The sequence below is a fragment of the Ovis aries genome, chromosome 2 (genome assembly GCF_016772045.2).
Source record: "Ovis aries strain OAR_USU_Benz2616 breed Rambouillet chromosome 2, ARS-UI_Ramb_v3.0, whole genome shotgun sequence".
Taxonomy (NCBI): Eukaryota; Metazoa; Chordata; class Mammalia; order Artiodactyla; family Bovidae; genus Ovis; species Ovis aries.
The window spans coordinates 38,407,626-38,426,237 of NC_056055.1; the positions used below are offsets into that span (position 1 = coordinate 38,407,626).

General features: G+C 45.9%; 1 protein-coding gene across 11 annotated transcripts in view; it reads right to left on the reverse strand.

Moving 5' to 3' along the window:
* Positions 1-18,612, reverse strand: part of PTK2B (protein tyrosine kinase 2 beta) — a 138,062-nt gene that overhangs the window by 47,598 nt on the left and 71,852 nt on the right. The gene's annotated exons all lie outside the window — the stretch shown is intronic.

Sequence of the window (18,612 nt, forward strand, 5' to 3'; positions counted from 1 at the left end):
TTCCTTTTCATTCTGAGTGATACTTCTGCAAGCCCAGGAATGGTAATGGTTGCTAGGAACCACCCAAGGTGAGGAAGATGCAAGGAAACATTGTTCTCTTACAGGTTTCTGAGGGACCATGGCTCTGCCAACAACTTGACCTTGGACTTCTAGCCTCCAGATCTGTGATAAAAATGAATTTTTGTTGTTTTGACTCACCCCACTTGTGTTACTTTGTTAGAGAAGCCAGAAGAAATTAATACAGACATTCACCAATTAGAACTAAGACAATGGTTGATATTTGTCTTTCTAACCTTTCAAATGCAAGGTCGGAAGCCAAACCTTACATACAATATTATCCTCTTGACAAGGCCAGTGCTTGGCCCACAGGAGAATCTCAAATACTTCAGTGATGAATGAATGAGTAAATGAATAGAAGCCAGCTCTCTGGATAAGAAGTCAGGGTTATGAGAGACAGGGACCCACATTAAAAGATGTTCAAGAAATCAAGAGTGTGGTGACTAATGACATCACCAAGACTTTGGCATCTATCAGATCCAGCCAAAATTGTGTAGTAGGCTGTGACCAGGTTAGCGAACCTCTACTTCCTCATCTGAAAAATGGGGAGAATACCTCTTTTGTTATGAGATTTTTGGATGGGATTAGATAAGATAACATGTGGTATAAATATAAGGAGCAGATATAAAACTATAAACATGTAACACTGTCCCTTTTCCACCTTCTAAGGAGGTTTCCATGTACCACTCAACTCTTGAACTTGGTAATGGGGAGCATGAAGCAATGCAGTTGAATCTGAATTATACACTGGAAGAAGCAAACAGTTGACTGTACGTGTGTGTGCTAAGTCACTTCAATTGTGTATGACTCTTTGTAACCCTATGGATGGTAGCCCGTCAGGCTCCTCTGTCCATGGAATTCTCCAGGCAAGAATATTGGAGTGGGTTGGCATGCCCCTCTCCAGAGGATCTTCCCAACCCAGGGATCGAACCAGCGTCTCTTACATCTCCTGCATCGGCAGGTGAGTTCTTTACCAGTAGTGCCACCTGGGGAGCCTAAGAGTTGACTAAGGGGAGAAAAAGAATGGATTTTGCCATGAGCAGTAGAGGGAAGGAAGATAAGAGCCTTCGTGGGCTGGATTTCAGGAATTTTTTAAAAATGCAAGTAAAGATATTTTTGGCCAGCAGTCAACCCAATTGGATATTAAGACATGATTATTAAAATGTTAGGAAATGTTGCTATTTTTCTTAAAAGTGATCCCTCAATGATATTTTTCCCCTAAGAGATTACTGTAAAGATTCAAGTTCAGTTCAGTTCAGTCGCTCAGTCGTGTCTGACTCTTTGCGACCCCATGATTCGCAGCACGCCAGGCCTCCCTGTCCATCACCATCTCCCGGAGTTCACTCAGACTCACGTCCATCGAGTCAGTGATGCCAACCAGCCATCTCATCCTCTGTTGTCCCCTTCTCCTCCTGCCCCCAATCCCTCCCAGCATCAGAGTCTTTTCCAATGAGTCAACTCTTCGCATGAGGTGGCCAAAGTACTGGAGTTTCAGCTTTAGCATCATTTCTTCCAAAGAAATCCCAGGGCTGATCTCCTTCAGAATGGACTTTTAGATAGTAGACTAATAATTTTTTGGAAAGTGATACAATAAGATTGGCTTCAAGGATAAGTAAGCTGGCCAAGCTTTTGGTGGGTTCTACACATGTAAAGAGCTTACGAAGAAAGCTTACATAGCAAGCTTACCTAGCCTTAAACTAACACAGAGGAGTAGGTACTTGATAAACAGTGGCCATTGTCAGGGTGGGTGGACAAAGGAGGAGAGATGAGCTTGGCTCAAGGTCAAGTTATCCTGGGAGTTGGATTAATGAACTCAAGAAATCTATTTTGTCATTGTTTTCATCACTAAGTCATGTCCAACTCTTCTGTAACCCCATGGACTGTAGCACACCAGGCTCCTTTGTTCATAGCATTTCCCAGAAAAGAATACTGGAGTGGGTTGCCATTTCCTTCTCCAGGGGATCTTCCCAATCCAGGGATAGAACCCGTGCAGCTTGCATTGCAGGCGGATTCTTTACCACTGAGCCACCAGGAAGATCCCCAAGAAGTCTATAGCTGAGACACAAAATTTGAGAGCCTGAAATAGAGTCTAAAGTTGCCTGACCAGAGGCTCTTCTGACTCTCCCAGCCTGAATGGGAGCTGGCGCCCTGGGAAATGGACCCATGGAGAAACTATCTGAGCAGAGGCTGAAGGAGAAAGAGAGAACCATGGTTACCAGTAACTTCTGGTAACAGCTCTTCAGCTCCATCGAAGGGGTCCAGGTGGCTAAGGAAAGCCGTCTCTGGTAAAAGGATCTGAGATTGTCTCTAAGCTGAAGATAGTTCTGGTGGGAGCAGGCGGCTGAGGAATGATGAATGAGCCTCAGAGGATGTCAGGTGATGGCCGTGGAGAAGTCACCCAGGAAGAAATAGTGCAGACAAAAATGACTTCCTTCTGCCCGGAGCAAGAAAGCCACAAAGGGCTTTGCATTCCCAGGGCAACGCTCATGATAGCAGGCTTCTTTTTTTCCCCTTCAGCCACACATAGAGACTGGAAGTGAAGTTCTGAGAAAGGCAGAAATAGGTGGAAAAGGACTTCTTTTTAAATGACTTGTACAGAATATAAGAGGTGTCCTCTGGAAAATATTCTGTTAAGAATAAGACCGTTCTGTCAAATGTTTGCATTTACTAATAAACCCCAAGAAAAGACTCTGGCTGCCAAGCTGAGATTTATTAACAGAGGGAGGAGGAATGAGATAATCCATTATGACAGAACCAAGAGGACTTCATGCACTTCTTTCTTTCTTTCTCATTTCTTTGAATATTAACTGTTTTCATTTGTTCATTTATTTATTTTTGCTGCACTGGGTCTTCATTGCTGCACACAGGCTCTCACTGCATGCAGTGAGTGGGGGTTACTCTTCGTTGAGGTGCACGAGCTTCTCGTTGGAGTGGCTTCTCTTATTGTAGAGCACAGGCTCCAGGTGCCCAGGCTTAGTTGCTCCATAGCATATGGGATCTTCCAGAACCAGGGATCGAACCCACTTGTCCCCTGCAACGGCAGGCGGATCCTTTACCAGTGGATCACCAGGGAAGTCCCTCATGTCCTTCTTTGAAAAAGTCTTCCTACCAAAATATCTCTTGAAGTCATGACTTGGTGATTTGTTTGTGTGGCGTATAGTGTCTGCCTTAGAGCGAGTTTGCTTCAGTGTGACTGGTGAAGCTTTATTCTCACATAGGGCAATGGGTTCCAGGTTGTTCATTTCACCATAATGCTCCATAACTCACATCAGTGAGTCCTAACAGGCATTGGTATTTGGGGCCAGATGATTCTTTGCTGTGTGGTGCCATGTGGCATCCATGGCTGCAGCCTACTGAATGCCTTGCCCCCGTCATTCTGACAATGATGACAACGTGACAAGCAAAAAAGAAGGCCCCTACATGTTTCCAAATGCCAGCTTCCAGGAGATGTGGAATAGCCCTCAGGGTGAACTGCCAACTCATCTATTTGGTACTGTTTTCTTCTACATGTATCGACACCAAAAATTACACAAGAAAACCTCTCAATGATTCTCATCCATGCATTCAATAATTAACATACTCTTGCATCAGGCTCCCTTCTAGGTGCTGTGGATACAGCAGAGAATGAGAGAAAGTCCTGTACCCGGGGAGCTCCTGTCCCAGTGCAAAGTATCAAGAATCTGAAGGGCTTCCCAAGTGACCCAGCAGTAAAGAATCTGACTGCCAATGCAGGAGATGCGGGTTCAATCCCCGGGTCGGGATGATCCCCTGGAGGAAGAAATGGCAGTCCAGTCCAGTATTCTTGCCTGGGAAATCCCATGGACAGAGGAGCCCGGTGGGCTACAGTCCATGGGGTCATAAAGTGTTGGATATGACTGAGTGACTGAGCACAACACAGCATCAAGAATCCGAAATGTGTTTATATCTCGGATTTAGTTCTATGCCTGGAAGTGTGCTATAGACTGCTGGTGTCAGCCCCAATACATACTCTGAAGCCTTAGGACTCAATGCGATGGTATCTAGAAGTGAAGCCTTTGAGAGGTGAATAAGTCATGACGCTGGAGCCCTCACGTAGGAGACTAGTGCCCTTATAAGACAAGACAAAAGGGTGATGAACATTTTCTCTGTCATGTGAGGACAGCAAGAAGTGGCCGTCTGCAAGCCAGGAGGAGGGCTCTCACCAGAACCCAGCCCTCCTGGCACCCTGGTCTTGGATCTCCAGCTTCCAGAACCGGGAGCAACAACTCTCTGTTGTTTAAGGCCCGCAGCCTGGGCCGTGCTGTTACAGTGGCCACGCTGTTACAGCAGCCAAAGCATAAACCGATGAACTGATTCAAACCCCAGAAATATTCTGCACACAAAGAAACTCACTGCAGCAGTTATGAAACCAGCAAAAGCCCCAGCATAAGCCACCAATCCAAATAGTTCGAAAAGGACCGTGAAAGTGATGGGAGGACCACATAGGGTTTATGTGCTAGTATAATTTTACAAAAATTGTATGAAGAGCTTGTAATCACTTTTGAAAACAGCTTCTATTATAAATGGGAGGTGTAGTATATATATACCCTGGTGGCTCAGTGGTAAAGAATTTGCCTGCCAAGAAGATTCCCTGGAGAAGGAAATGGCAACCCACTCCAGTATTCTTGTCTGGAGAATCCCATGGACAGGGGAGCCTGGTGGCTACAGTCCAAGGGGTCACAAAAAAAGTTGGACATGACTTAGAGACTAAAAAACAGCAAAAACAACAGCAAGTACTATTATTGAATGAACATGTGTTCCATTCTACATATCATTGGATTCAATTTTCTAATATTTTGTTGAGTATTTTTGCCTGTATATTCATGATAGAAAATGATTTATAGTTTTCTATTCATGTCCATCTTTCATATATTCATATTATACTTGTAAAAAAACTTTGAAAATAAACGTCTAAATTTGGCTATTAGGCTTAGTTTAGCAGATGAGGCATAAAAAATCCACAGTGAAATAAGAGCAGACATCAGCTTCCAGTCCGAGACAAATGGTAACTTTTGCCTACATGCTTGGCTCACATGCTACCCGGTAGAGACCTCCTACCCAACTTATAGGATCAGCTCTTAAGAGATATACAAACTCCCCGGGCAATATAACACTCTAAAATTAAAATGCTGACTGGACAGCAAATGTCACAGGATCAGAGAAAAACAGTGGCCCAAACTCATTCAGGTCTTGATGAAAGTTAAGTTGAACAACTATTTTGCCTTCTGGATCTTGGAAGCTCATATGTAAAAGCAAACCTCACTGATGCAACCACAGCAATACAATCTACAACTCCACAGATATTCAAATATTCAGACATTAATAAGCTCATAAAACAGACCGGAATTCTAGACTCTTAAGTAAATTTAGAGATCACTTAATTTGATTCAGTTTTTAAATGAAGAAACTGCGAGCCTGGGAGGTCAAGTGACTTGCCCAGGAATATACAGGAGCTTCTATTTTAAGCCAGCTGAAATGCTGTTAACTCTCCTACACTTTCTCACTTATGAAGGCCAAGCTTCCTTGAGGTCAACTTCCTCCTTGTCTTTACATCAGGTGACGTAGGAGATTCCTGGTCTCCTCTGTGGCCTACAGGCTCAGCTCATTCACTCATTCATCCATTTATTGTACAGACCTGAGTGTCTGCTTTCTGTTCGGCACTAAGTAGCCACTGGGGAGACAATGGTGAATGAGACATAGTCCCAGCTTTCCAGGAAGCCACCTCTGTTTAGAGGCTGACAAGAGGCAGGCACCATACAACCTTTCTAGGGCTCAGATTAGGGAAACGGGAGCACAGTGGCACCACCTCCAACCCCATGAAACCCACCTACACCCCATCCCATCCCACCTACTCTTGTCACTTTTTCACAGTTCCTCCAAGACTCTTAGTATCTTGTGAGCTCTCAGATCCTCTACCATGCTTCTGTAGCCTGGGCTCCGGCCCACCTGGGTGATGGTTGATAATTCTTCTCCAGGTCATGTGAGCTAGGTGGGCAGCCTGCAGGCAGAAGTGAGTACTTTGGGGCAGTGACCAATCCCAGCAACCTGAGATTTCAAAGCAGTGAATTTGGGACGTGACTTGGAAAACTGATACTTTCAGTCTCCCTGGTGACTTAGCGTGTCTGCCTCATCTGGGAAGACTGTAGTAGTGATTATTTGAGCCCCTCTGCCTACCCTATTCACAGCATCTCTTAGCATTCAATGCCACTGACCCTAGACACTGCCCTCTGTACACACCAGGTCAGTCCAAAAGTCTCTCTCCCTTGCTGGAATCTAGAGTTGAGACATGGAATTCCAGCCAGTCTCTGTTGACTTTATAACTGGAGTTCATCCATCCACCCATCCATCATTAAGTAACTACTCAATTCAGCAAACTGGGAAAACAAAAGGTTGCTCTCTCATGGAGCTTATTTTCTGTTGAGAGGAGGGTTAACAATAAATAAATAAGCATAATAATATTATAGGTCCTAATAAATACCAGGAAGACAAGCAATAAGGCAGGGCAGCAGAATGGTGGTCAGGAGAGGCTGCTATTTTGTGTGGTGTGTTTGTGTGTGCTCAGCTGTGTCCAGCTTTTTGCAACCCCCTGGATTGTGGCCTGCCTGTTTCCTCTGTCCATGGGTTCCCTGGAAAGAATACTAGAGTGGATTGCCATTTCCTTTTCCAGGGGATCTTCCCAACCCAGGGATCAAACCTGGGTTTGATCTCCTCCATTATAGGCAGATTCTTTAACATCTGAGCCATTCCATGTGGAGTGGCCAGCAAAGTTCTCTCTGATAAGGGGGCATTTGAATGGATCTCTGAAGGAAGTCAGGGAGAGAGGGATGGCCTTGTGAGGGGAAGGATCTTCCAGGCAAAGGAACCAGATGTACAGAGTTCCCAAGGAGAGCATTTATGAAGCTCTGTGTGCTTGGCACATTTGGGGAACTGTAAAGAGGCCAGTGGGGCTGAGGTGGGGAAGGCACAGAGGAGATGACGGCAGAAAATGTCAGAAGGCCAGGCCAGAGGTCAGCAGACTTTTTCTGGAAAGGGTCAGGTAGCAAATACTTCAGGTTTTGTGGCCAAATGGTTTCTGTTGCAACTATTCACTTCTGCTATTGTAGTTCAAATGCACCAGAAATAATACACAAACAAGTGTGGTTAGGTTCCCACCACCCCCCCCAACCAAATTTGTTAACAAAAACAGGTAGTGAGCCATATTTGGTCTGCAGGCCCTATTGCAGGTCAAGGCAAGCACTTTGGATTTTACCTTGGGTGAGGAAGGTAGGCACCAGAGAGTTTAAAGCAGAGCAGTGATATGATCGAAGGTGTACCTTAACTATATCCCTCTAACTGACTTGTGTTTGAAAAATTCACCATGTCTGCTGCCTGTGGAATGGAGCACACGGGGATACAGGCAGAGGCAGTAAGGAGGTGAATGCGTTATTCTAGGTAAGAGATGCTGTCGGCCTAGACCAGGGAAGAGGCAGCGGAGGTGCTGAGGAGGAATGCTCAGAAGCTGGATATGTTTTAATAGTCGAGCAGACAGGATCTCCTAATGCATGAAGTACAGAGTGTGACAGAAAGAAAGAATTCAAGGAGGACTCGGAGGTTGACAGCTGGAGACATGGTCACTGAAAGAACAGAGCTGCAGTTGGTGGAGCTGGAAAGACTAGAGGAGAAGCTGAATTTCAGGAGAGGATTCTGAGCTGTTTCTTCACACGGAGGTGGGCAGCCAGTGGAGATGGCGGGGAGGTAGGTGTACCTATGGCCTGGGGTCATGGAAGGAAGCTGGAGCCAGTATTACACATTTAGGTGCCACTGGGTAAAATCAGAATTTCAAGCTCTGTGACACCTGCAGAGTGACAAGGGACCAGCCTATGGTGTCACCCGGGCAGACTGTCATGGGAATCAGGCTGGAGTGGGGACAGCCCATAGCCAGCCAGCAACTGAGAGTCCCAGGAGAAGGCAGGGCAAAGTGATAGGCCTTCATCAGCCTGTGGTCACTTTCTGATACTTGGCCTTGTGTCAGTGTGGAGGTGCAAAGGTGTGCAAAGTACTCACATCACCCTGTCTACTGTGTACACAGGCCTATGGGCTCCTGAATGAGGGTACCAGCATCTGCCATTGTGATCCCGCTGAGGGCTTAAATGGTGGCCCCCTGAAAATGAGTCTGGGTGTCCTGGAACCTGTGATCACGACTTCATTTGGAAAAAGGTCTCTGCTGATACCATCAAGTTCAGGATCTCAAGATGAGATCATTCTGGACTATCTGAGGTGGGGGGCAGCTCTTAAATCCAATGACTAGTGTCCTTATAAAAAGATACACAAAGGAGTGAAACAGAGAGAGAATGGAACGTGAAGATGAAGGCAAAGAGTGCAGTGATGCAACCATAAGCCCACAAGCCGAGGAAGTCTGGAGTGGCCAGAAGCTGAAGAAGCAAAGGAGGATTCCATCCTAGAGCCTCCGAGGGAGCTCAGTCCTGAATCCCTTGATACAGGACTTCCAGTCTTGGGAACCATGCGAGAAAACACTTTTGTGTTTGAATCCACAAGGATCACAGTGATTCACAACAGCCGCTCCAGGAAACAAATAACAACAGCAGGACGAGTTCAGAGTTTTCCACACACCTAGGGGATAATTTTTGAAAAGTGCCTGAAGAGCAAAATAATAACGTTAACATGATTTATCACTCTGAAAGCATTCATTTGGATGTGCTAAAAGCGTATACCTAACAAGGACATTCAGTGATGCCACTGCCATTTAAAAATAGAAATGTGAGCACCGGCACCTCACTGCTAATTTGTGGACGTCATGGATCTGGGTGTGCAGTGAATAAAGGGGCGCAGAGGTCTGCACAGCTGTCTCGCGCTCACCTCTGTGGGTGTTGGGGGTGGGTGGGCTAGGCTGCCAAGCACACACAGGAAATGGGGAGAGGGTGCTGAAAGGAGGAGGTCCTTGTGAATGTACCTTTTTTTGTCCCACTGTGTCTCTGTGGTATCGATCTGTGGTTTCCTGGCTGAACCCCTTGTCTCAGGTTTCCAGGGACTGGTCTCATGCATGGGGGGCTGGTCTTGTGTGGCTCTTTAGAGTAACGTTTCTCTTAGCAACAGCAGCTTCCCAGGACATGAATTCCTTTCCTCTTACCCCTCAGCCTCATGGTCTTGCCCCCAGAGACACATGATAAGGGCAGCTTGGACTGTTCTGGAAACAACCTGAGCCCATGAACTGTGGCCTGTAGACCCTCCTCTGACCACAAGGAGCTTTTGGTCCTCTGTCTGCTGAGGCTACTGTAACACAGGACCATAGACTGGGTGGCTTACATGCCAACATGTACTCCTCAGAGTTGGAGAGGCTGAGAAGTCCAAGGTCAAGGTGTTGGCAGACCCCGTTCTTTGTGGGCGTTGTCTTCCTGGTTTGCAGAGACCTGCCCTCTGGCTGTGTCCTCACATGGCAGGGGACAGAGCTCTGGTCTCTTCACCTTCTTCTCAGGACACTAAGACCTCATGGGAGCTTAAAGGTCATGACCTCAAGCCCACCTCGTAATACCACTGCACTGGGAGTCAGGACTTCCACGTACAGATTTTGGAGGGGTGTGCCTGCTCAGTCACTCAGCCACGTCTGACTCTTTGTGACCGCCATGGACTGTAGGCCACCAGGCTCCTCTGTCCATGGGGATTCTCCAGGCAAGAAGATGAGTGGATTGCCATTCCCTTCTCCAGGGGATCTTCCCAACCCAGGGATCAAACCCACGTCTCCTGCATTGGCAGAGTGGGTTCTTTACCACTGAGCCACCTAGGGGGGAGGAGGCACATGTTCAAGCCATAATACCCTGCGTCTGGTTAAGTGACAGGTTTAAACTCAAGAGTAACTGGGATGAATGTCTGACAAGGTAGGGCAGGGACAATGGGTGGCAGCATCTGAGATCTGCCTCTCTGGGAATATTCTGGGATGTACTGTAAGACCACTGAATCTACAGGGAGGGCAATGAGTCCAAGCAGGTGTACAGCAGGCTGCCTTTGGACTGGACTGTGCTCTCCTCACTCGCCAGGTGAGTGGCCTCTACTGGTCGCCCCACAGCCTGGAATCCTTGCTGTAGAGGGGAGGGGACAGAACTGGACCATCCGGGAAAGGGCACAGGATGGCTCTATCTCTGACCCTCCCGGGGATGTAGACGTGGATTCTAAGTGGGGTGATGCTTTGGGACTAAGGAAGGATGGATCTTTTTGTTTGTCTTCTTTTGTACACATGTCATGCAGGATCTTAGTTCCTCGACCAGAGAGTGAACCCGTACCTCCTGCAGTGGACGTGCGGACTCCTAACCACTGGATCCCCAGGGAAGTCCCAAGGACAGATCTTGATCATGGCTTTTCAGCACAATAGAGGCTGGCGGAGGGAGAGGGTTTTAACGTGGGGGCTCTGCTGCCATCCTTGGAACCACACCTTATCACAGACAAGTGCCTCATTTTCTGCTTAAGGCCCTCTTGTGTGAGACACAGATGGTCCACTGATGGAGAGAGATGGGTCCATGCAGGGTGTGGGTCAGCTGGTGTCAGCAGGGGAGAGAAAACACCATGAACCAGCCAATCAGTGTTTTATGCAGAGAGGAGTGAGAACGGCACTTAGCCGTATGTGATTTATCCTCCGAATCATGATGCTCTCGAGATTGGCAGGGGTACTGCTCATATTCATCCCTGGACAGTGTGTGGAAAGAAGGACTCTCCCATACAACTGGGACATATGGTCAACCCACCCTAAAGAAAGAGAAGAGAAGGAGAAAAGAGGAGGGAGACAGGAGAGAGAAAGGAGAGGCTATAAGAGTCAAAGAGAGACGCCCTGTGTGGGCATGTCTGGGCGGCACTCAGCTGCTTGTTTGCAAAGTGTTAGCTTAACCTCTTTCCCAGACAAGCAAATTAGCATGTTAGAAAAATATATGATGATAGAAGCCTCCACTTGCTCCAGAGCTCCCCCCCACACACATTTTCCTATGAATATCATACAAAAGGGAAACAGGAAATCAAGAGGAGCAGTCTCCATTTCTCATTCAGCACGTTGCTCCATTCTCTCCAACACCTGTCTAATTTCTGTTGGGTCCTAAACACAGGGGCCAGAGCTTATTTACAAAGCTTTTAACAACCTAGAGAAAACATCTTGAGGCAACTGTATTTATGCAGAAAGAGGCTGAGAAAAAAGGGGAAAACACGAGATCAGCAAGTACACATGTAGCAACTACGTTTTGGAAATGTGTTGCCAAGTGGACTGTGCCAGGGCCATTCTGCATGGCTTCTATTCCATCAGACACAATTCTGACACCTCCACTATTTGGAGGTCAGAATTTCTGGAGTGTTCTTGTGGAAGGACAAGTGCTTGGCAAGCTTGAAAGGACTGGCAGTACTTTGACGCAGAGAAGATGGTGAAAGAAGATACAGAGCTGCAAGGAGAAAAATCCATCGGAGGATGAAGCCCAGCTGGGGAAAGAAATACTAGAAGCAGAGGGTGGGAGGGCCCAGTCCAGGCAGGGAAACTGGTCTGGATCTACACGACTGGAACATAGCATCTACAAACAGGCCATGAATAGCTAAACAGTTCCTTGATGTTTAGACCAAGCTCTTTTGTACTCTGTGCTCTCACAGAATTTCTGTCTTTCTGTCTTCCTGTCGGAGCACTTGTCTCCATTTGTAAAGGTTCATTCATCAGTGGGGGTCAATGTCATTCATTTTTGTGGGTCCTTGGCCTGAAAGCCCACTGAAAGCAGGGATTGTATTTGTATTTGGGGGTTTGATTTTACTTCCATGCCATAACCGGCACGGTGCCAGGTACATGGGGGCACTCAACACATCCTTGTGGGATGGATGATGAAATTATTCAGGACTTCTTCTTTGATGATTTTACCCACATTCCCGGCTTTAACCACCATGCAGAGGCTGACAAGATCCAAGTGTCTATCTCCAGCCCAGTTTTTCCTCCAGAATCACGTATCAAACAGTCTACTCAACATCTTCACATATATAGTGAAAGCGAAAGTGAAAGTGAATTCATGTCCGACTCTTTGCTACCCCACGGACTGTAGCCCACCAGGCTCCTCCGTCCATGGGATTCTCCAGGCAAGAGTACTGGAGTGGGTTGCCATTTCCTTCTCCAGGGGATCTTCCCGACCCAGGGATCAAACCCAAGTCTCCCTCATTGTAGGCAGACGCTTTACTGTCTGAGCCACCAGGGAAGAATTCACATATATAACGTAACATGAAAATGTTAGAGCATCCCAATTGCACTTGACAGTCCACAACTGGTTCTGGGATCTCCCCACTCTCCAACCAGTTTCTCTTCAAGTGTCTTTCACCTTAAGGAGTTGGGACCCTGACCACCTGAACTAGGGCTGCTGTTCTTGACACCTTCTTCTTTGTTTCTGAATCTCTGGTTCATTAGCAAAACCTTTCATTTTCATCTCTTAAATTTTCTGGATTACAATCACTTCTCTCCATAGACCATGGTGATTAAGAGTGCAGGCTCTGGAAGGAGATTGCCTGAGTTTGAAAACAGTTTCCACCACTTACTAGCAATTTGCTTAACACTTCTGAACCTTATCTCCATATATAGAGAATGGAGATAATAGTAGTGTGTGCTTCTAGGTTTCTTCTGAGAAGTTGATGAGATAATGCTTATGATGCACTTTCAAAACTGCTAGTTGCTATTATCACCACCACCACCATAAGCAGTACCACTATTACATCACTACCACCATCATCACCATCACTACCATCACCACCATCACTACCATCATCACCATCAATACCATCAACATTATCATCATCATCATCACCACCATCAATACCATCAACATTATCATCATCATCGATCCTCACCATCTCCACTGCCGTCATCGTCACTACTACTGCCACCATCATCACTGCCATCACCATCACAATAAATGTCATCCTTATTATCACCACCGTCATTACCACCAGCACCATTATCACCACCACCAGCACCATCAACCCTTTCAAGATTACCATCACCATCATGATCACCACCATCACCTCCATGGCTACAGTCTTAATCTAAACTACCATCATCTCTTATCTGGATCATCACAATAGCCCCCTAACATCTTCTTACATCCATTCTTGCCCTCTCCAATCTATTTTCCACTGTGTAACCCAAGTGATCTTTTAAAAACACAATCTCATGTTACTCACATATTTAAACTATATCAGTAGCTCTCCATGGAAGATGGGGTAAAATCCAAAATTGTTAACATGGTTTAGCTAGTCAACCTTGGACATCCTTTAGCCTCAAAACTAACAGGTGTATTGGTCACTTCAGGATCTTTGCCAAAGCTCTTTCCTTTGCCAGTAACACTGTTCCTCTTGCCTTTTCCTCTTTCCTTCCTTACATGAGCAAAGCCTCTCTGGAATGGTAACATTCACTGTCTCTGCTCTCCAAATGACTGCACAATGGCTTCTTGCCCCATCTTTTCATTGAAATTGACCAGAAAAACAGCATTATAGCACCTGCTGGTAAAGTCAATGAATCTATTTTTAGCTTTATCTGACTTGACCTTTCTGAGAATCTGACAGCTAACCACTCTTTCCTCAACGTTTCCTCTGCATTTGTCTTTCCTTTCTGCTCTCTTGGTTCTTTTCATCTTCCTCTGGATGATTCTTCTTTTTTCCTTCATTTGTCCCTCTTTGCCGACTAAGGTCTGTCTAGTCAAGGCTATGGTTTTTCCAGTAGTCATGTATGGATGTGAGAGTTAGACTATGAAGAAGGCTGAGCGCCGAAGAATTGATGTTTTTGAACTGTGGTGTTGGAGAAGACTCTTGAGAGTCCCTTGGACTGCAAGGAGATCCAACCAGTCCATTCTGAAGGAGATCAGTCCTGGGATTTATTTGGAAGGAATGATGCTAAAGCTGAAACTCCAGTACTTTGGCCACCTCATGTGAAGAGCTGACTCATTGGAAAAGACTTTGATGCTGGGAGGGATTGGGGGCAGGAGGAGAAGGGGACAACAGAGGATGAGATGGCTGGATGGCATCACTGACTCGATGGACATGAGTCTGAGTGAACTCCGGGAGTTGGTGATGGACAGGGAGGCCTGGCATCCTGCAATTCATGGGGTTGCAAAGAATCGGACATGACTGAGCAACTGAATTGAACTGATCAGCCCCTTAGAAGTTGATTGCCCAAGGTTTCCTACTTAGAACCTTTCTTTTGCTCTTCCCATTCTCCATGGGTGATCCTACCTATTCATATGATATCCACTGCATAATGACTCCCAAATCCTCATCTCTAGGGCCTTTCTCCCTCCTCAGCTCCAAGTCCATGCCCTTCTATGAGGGTGTTTCATAAAGATGTCAAACAGAACACTCATAAAGCTGAAATCTCAGAACGCCCTTCCTTTCTCTGTTGGTATCTCAGTGAATGGTACCAACGCCCATTCAGTGGCCCAAGCAAAAGCTTGAGTCATCCTTGTTTCCTTTCTTCCTCTTCCTCCCTACATCAGGTTAATCATCAAGTTCTATTGATTCTGCCTGTTTAGATGCACTTGGATATGCTGACTTGTCTTTGTCACCTATGCCACTCCCTTAGTTTATCATATCCCACCTACACTACAGCCATGGCTTTCTAATTCTTCTGCCTTTCACCAGCCTTTCCTCTCTCCTATACTTTCTGTACTTTGGTAGGAGTTGAGGGAAAACAGATCCCTAAATGATTTCTTAGAGAACTGGCTGTCCAACTTATAGGAGAAAGGGTTTCTTAGGCAAATAAGAAATGACTGACTTAAGAGAACAGCCTCAGATATGCAGATGACACCACCCTTATGGCAGAAAGTGAGGAGGAACTAAAAAGCCTCTTGATGAAAGTGAAAGTGGAGAGTGAAAAAGTTGGCTTAAAGCTCAACATTCAGAAAACGAAGATCATGGCATCTGGTCCCATCACTTCATGGCAAATAGATGGGGAAACAGTGGAAATAGTGTCAGACTTCATTTTGGGGGGCTCCAAAATCACTGCAGATGGTGATTGCAGCCATGAAATTAAAAGACGCTTACTCCTTGGAAGGAAAGTTATGACCACCCTAGATAGCATATTCAAAAGCAGAGACATTACTTTGCCAACAAAGGTCCTTCTAGTCAAGGCTATGGTTTTTCCAGTGGTCATGTATGGATGTGAGAGTTGGACTGTGAAGAAAGCTGAGCACCAAAGAATTGCTGCTTTTGAACTGTGGTGTTGGAGAAGACTCTTGAGAGTCCCTTGGACTGCAAGGAGATCCAACCAGCTCATTCTGAAGGAGATCAGCCCTGGGTGTTCTTTGAAGGGAATGATGCTGAAGCTGAAGCTCCAGTACTTTGGCCACCTCATGAGAAGAGTTGACTCATTGGAAAAGACTCTGATGCTGGGAGAGATTGGGAGCAGGAGGAGAAGGAGACAACAGAGGATGAGATGGCTGGATGGCATCACCGACTCGATGGACGTGAGTTTGAGTGAACTCTGGGAGTTGGTGATAGACAGGGAGGCCTGGCGTGCTGCAGTTCATGGGGTTGCAAAGAGTCGGATATGACTGAGGGACTGAACTGAACTGAACTGAAGAGAACATCACTGCTGTGGCTCTTTATTAGAACCCATCATGCAGAACAGCATATTAAAGATTCTAAGAAGTCCTGTCACAAAGGAATTGGTTCAGGATTATTTAAGCAAGCATCTCCAAACTCCTTCAACCATAAAAAAACCTTTTCCAGAATGTGCTTCCTAACATCTTGCAGGACACTACAAACTGTTTCAAACTACAAATCTGATCATCTTACTTTACTTGAAGATATGACAGGTAAGTGGATAAACACTAAAAGACAATGATTTTAATTTTATTCTACAGGCGATTAGAAACCCTTGGAGATTCTTGAGCAGGGTAAAGACATAATACCCACACAGTCAATAACTTCCAAGGACTGAGCTTCTGCTATATTCTGGATGTTTCTCATCTACCATCTCTGATCCTTAACAATGAGGCTACAGGCAGGCATAGTCCCTAGGTGAGGGGACTGGGCCAGGTTGGCTAAGTGTTAGGTCTAAGGCCATACAACCAGTAAGGGTGGAATGGTATAAAGCTCAAGGTCTAGATGATTTTAAAGGCATGGCCATTTTCAGTGAGCAGGTGACATGTTGCCTCTAGGACAGATGTGAAACAGGAAAAATCAGAAGGCTGGGACATAAACTCCTAGGAGGCTACCACTTCTTTTTTTGTTCTTTTTCCACCTCTGTTTTTATACTTCTCCAGATAATACTTCAAGTACTAGCCATTCTTCATTTTTTCTTAAGATTTTTTGATGTGGATTATTTTTAAAGTCTTTATTGAATGTGTTACAACAGTGTTTCTGCTTTGTGTTTTGGATTTTTGGCCATGAGGCATGTGGGATCTTAGCTCTTGACCAGGGGTTGAACCTGTACCCCCTTCATTGGAAGGTGAAGTCTTCATCACTGGATGCCAGAGAAGTCCCTGAACCATTCTTTCTAAGCTCAGGTCTCCTCGCCCTTTCTGCAGGCTTTTGTATTTTTTCCCCTTAAGCACCCAGCAAGACATCAGATGGCTCCAGGAAAGCCTCTCTTTCTTGAAAGCTGTGTGTCTCTAGTGCCTGTCTGAGCCCAGATTTCTCAGCTTGATATTCTAGGCCCTCCCTTATCTGCCATCCAATTTCCTTTCTGATCTTGACTCTAGATACCTTTCTAAATATAACCCATGCCCCAGCCAAACCCAACTACCCACTGTTCAGCAGCCTCCCTGTCTTTGTTCTTGCCATGTTCTCCTCTTAGAAAGCCCTCTTCAGTACTGCCTCTTACAATCCACCAATCCTTTTGGGTTCCTTTTCGCCATACCTCCACAGAACACGGCTTCCCTGGTGGCTCAGATGGTGAAGAATCTGCCTGCAATGCAGGAGCCCTCGGTTCAATCCCTGGGATGGGAAGGCACCCTAGAGAAGGGGATGGCTATCCACACAAGTATTCCTGCCTGGGAAATCCCATGGACAGAGGAGCATGGGCTACAGTACATGGGGTTGAAAAGAGCTGGACACGACTGAGCAACTTAGCATGCATGCACACCACAGAGCACATCCTAAAATGATTAGTTTGACTACACGCTCTTTGGGTTTCAGCCCCAAAGGGCAAGAAGGTGCTCCAAACATGGAAATTGGATTGCCTTCTGAAATTAAACTAGTAAACCCCATTGTAGATGGCATCAGCTATCTGCAAAGATGATATACTCAAAGGAAGGCTCAAGAAGTAGAGAGTTAAGGAGATCTGAAAACATCCTTTTGGAGGAAAGTGCCTAGGACTTTCTCCTGGGACACAATTGTACACACATATCTGGAACCATAAGATGCAGACAAGGCCCTCATCAGATCAGTTACAGGAAACAGGGGGAAGAACCAACCCAGAATCAATTGTGACAATAGGCCAAGACAGAGACCTAATCAATTACATTCGGCTCAGTGTGTTGGAGCATAGCGTGTGCTGTTACAGACAGAAGGCAGCCAAATGCACAGACGTGGAGAGGCTGCTGCCAGTGCCGACTGGAAGAGATGCTTTCTGAGTCTGGGAAATGACTTCTGGGACATGGCAGGGTTGGTGATTAAAGGACTAGAGATGGTTCATCCAGCTCTCTCTTGAGTGTTCCCAAGATCCTCCTGCTTCCTTTGTTCAAATGACAAACCCAGCAAAGCCATCTCTGGAGAATCAGTTTGGCCTTGGCTTACTTTCGCATCATCAGAAAGGAATACTCTGAGCAGTGGAAAGTGATATCCTTGCTGTATCTATCGCAAATGTTCAACCAGATAATGTAGAGGGGTTGATTCAGGCATGTATATAGGAAAGAAAGCAAAGTGTTAGTTGCTTAATTATGTCCAACTCTGTGACTCCATGGACTGTAGCCCGCCAGGCTCTTCTGTCCATGGGATTCTCCAGGCAAGAATACTAGAGTGGGTTGCCATGTCCTTCTCCAGGGGATCTTCCTGACCTGGGAATTGAACCTGGGTCTCCTGCATTGCAAGCGGATTCTTTACCATCTGAGCCACCAGGGAAGCCCCATGTATATAGGAATTGTTCAATAAATGTTGCATTTAAAATTAATCGGTGTACTGTGGCTCTGCTTCTGATGACAAGCTCTCATACATTTGGTTAAGGTGAGTTAGCTTTCTGGTGTCAAGGTGCCCTGGTGACTGTGGGTACTTGGATTTGCAAAACAGATTCTGTGACTCTGGATGAGAATGAACCAGTTGAAGTACAGCCTCAGAAAGGGCCTGGCAACCCTGGTCAAGGGCATCTCTAGTTTATTACCATCCTCTTAATGTCTCCACAGCTCCCTTTTCTAAGCATCCAGGGCATGTCTGGGAAAATCCCTCTTGTTCTGTGTTCAATGCAATCACTTGTGTATTCCAATTCCATGAGAGTGTGAGCTCTTTGAGACGAGAGGGAGCATGTATATCCCTTGCAGAGCCTCAAATGTCAAAAATAAGGAACAAGTTGAAATGAGATAAATCAAAGCTTGAGCAAATGACCTAGGGTTT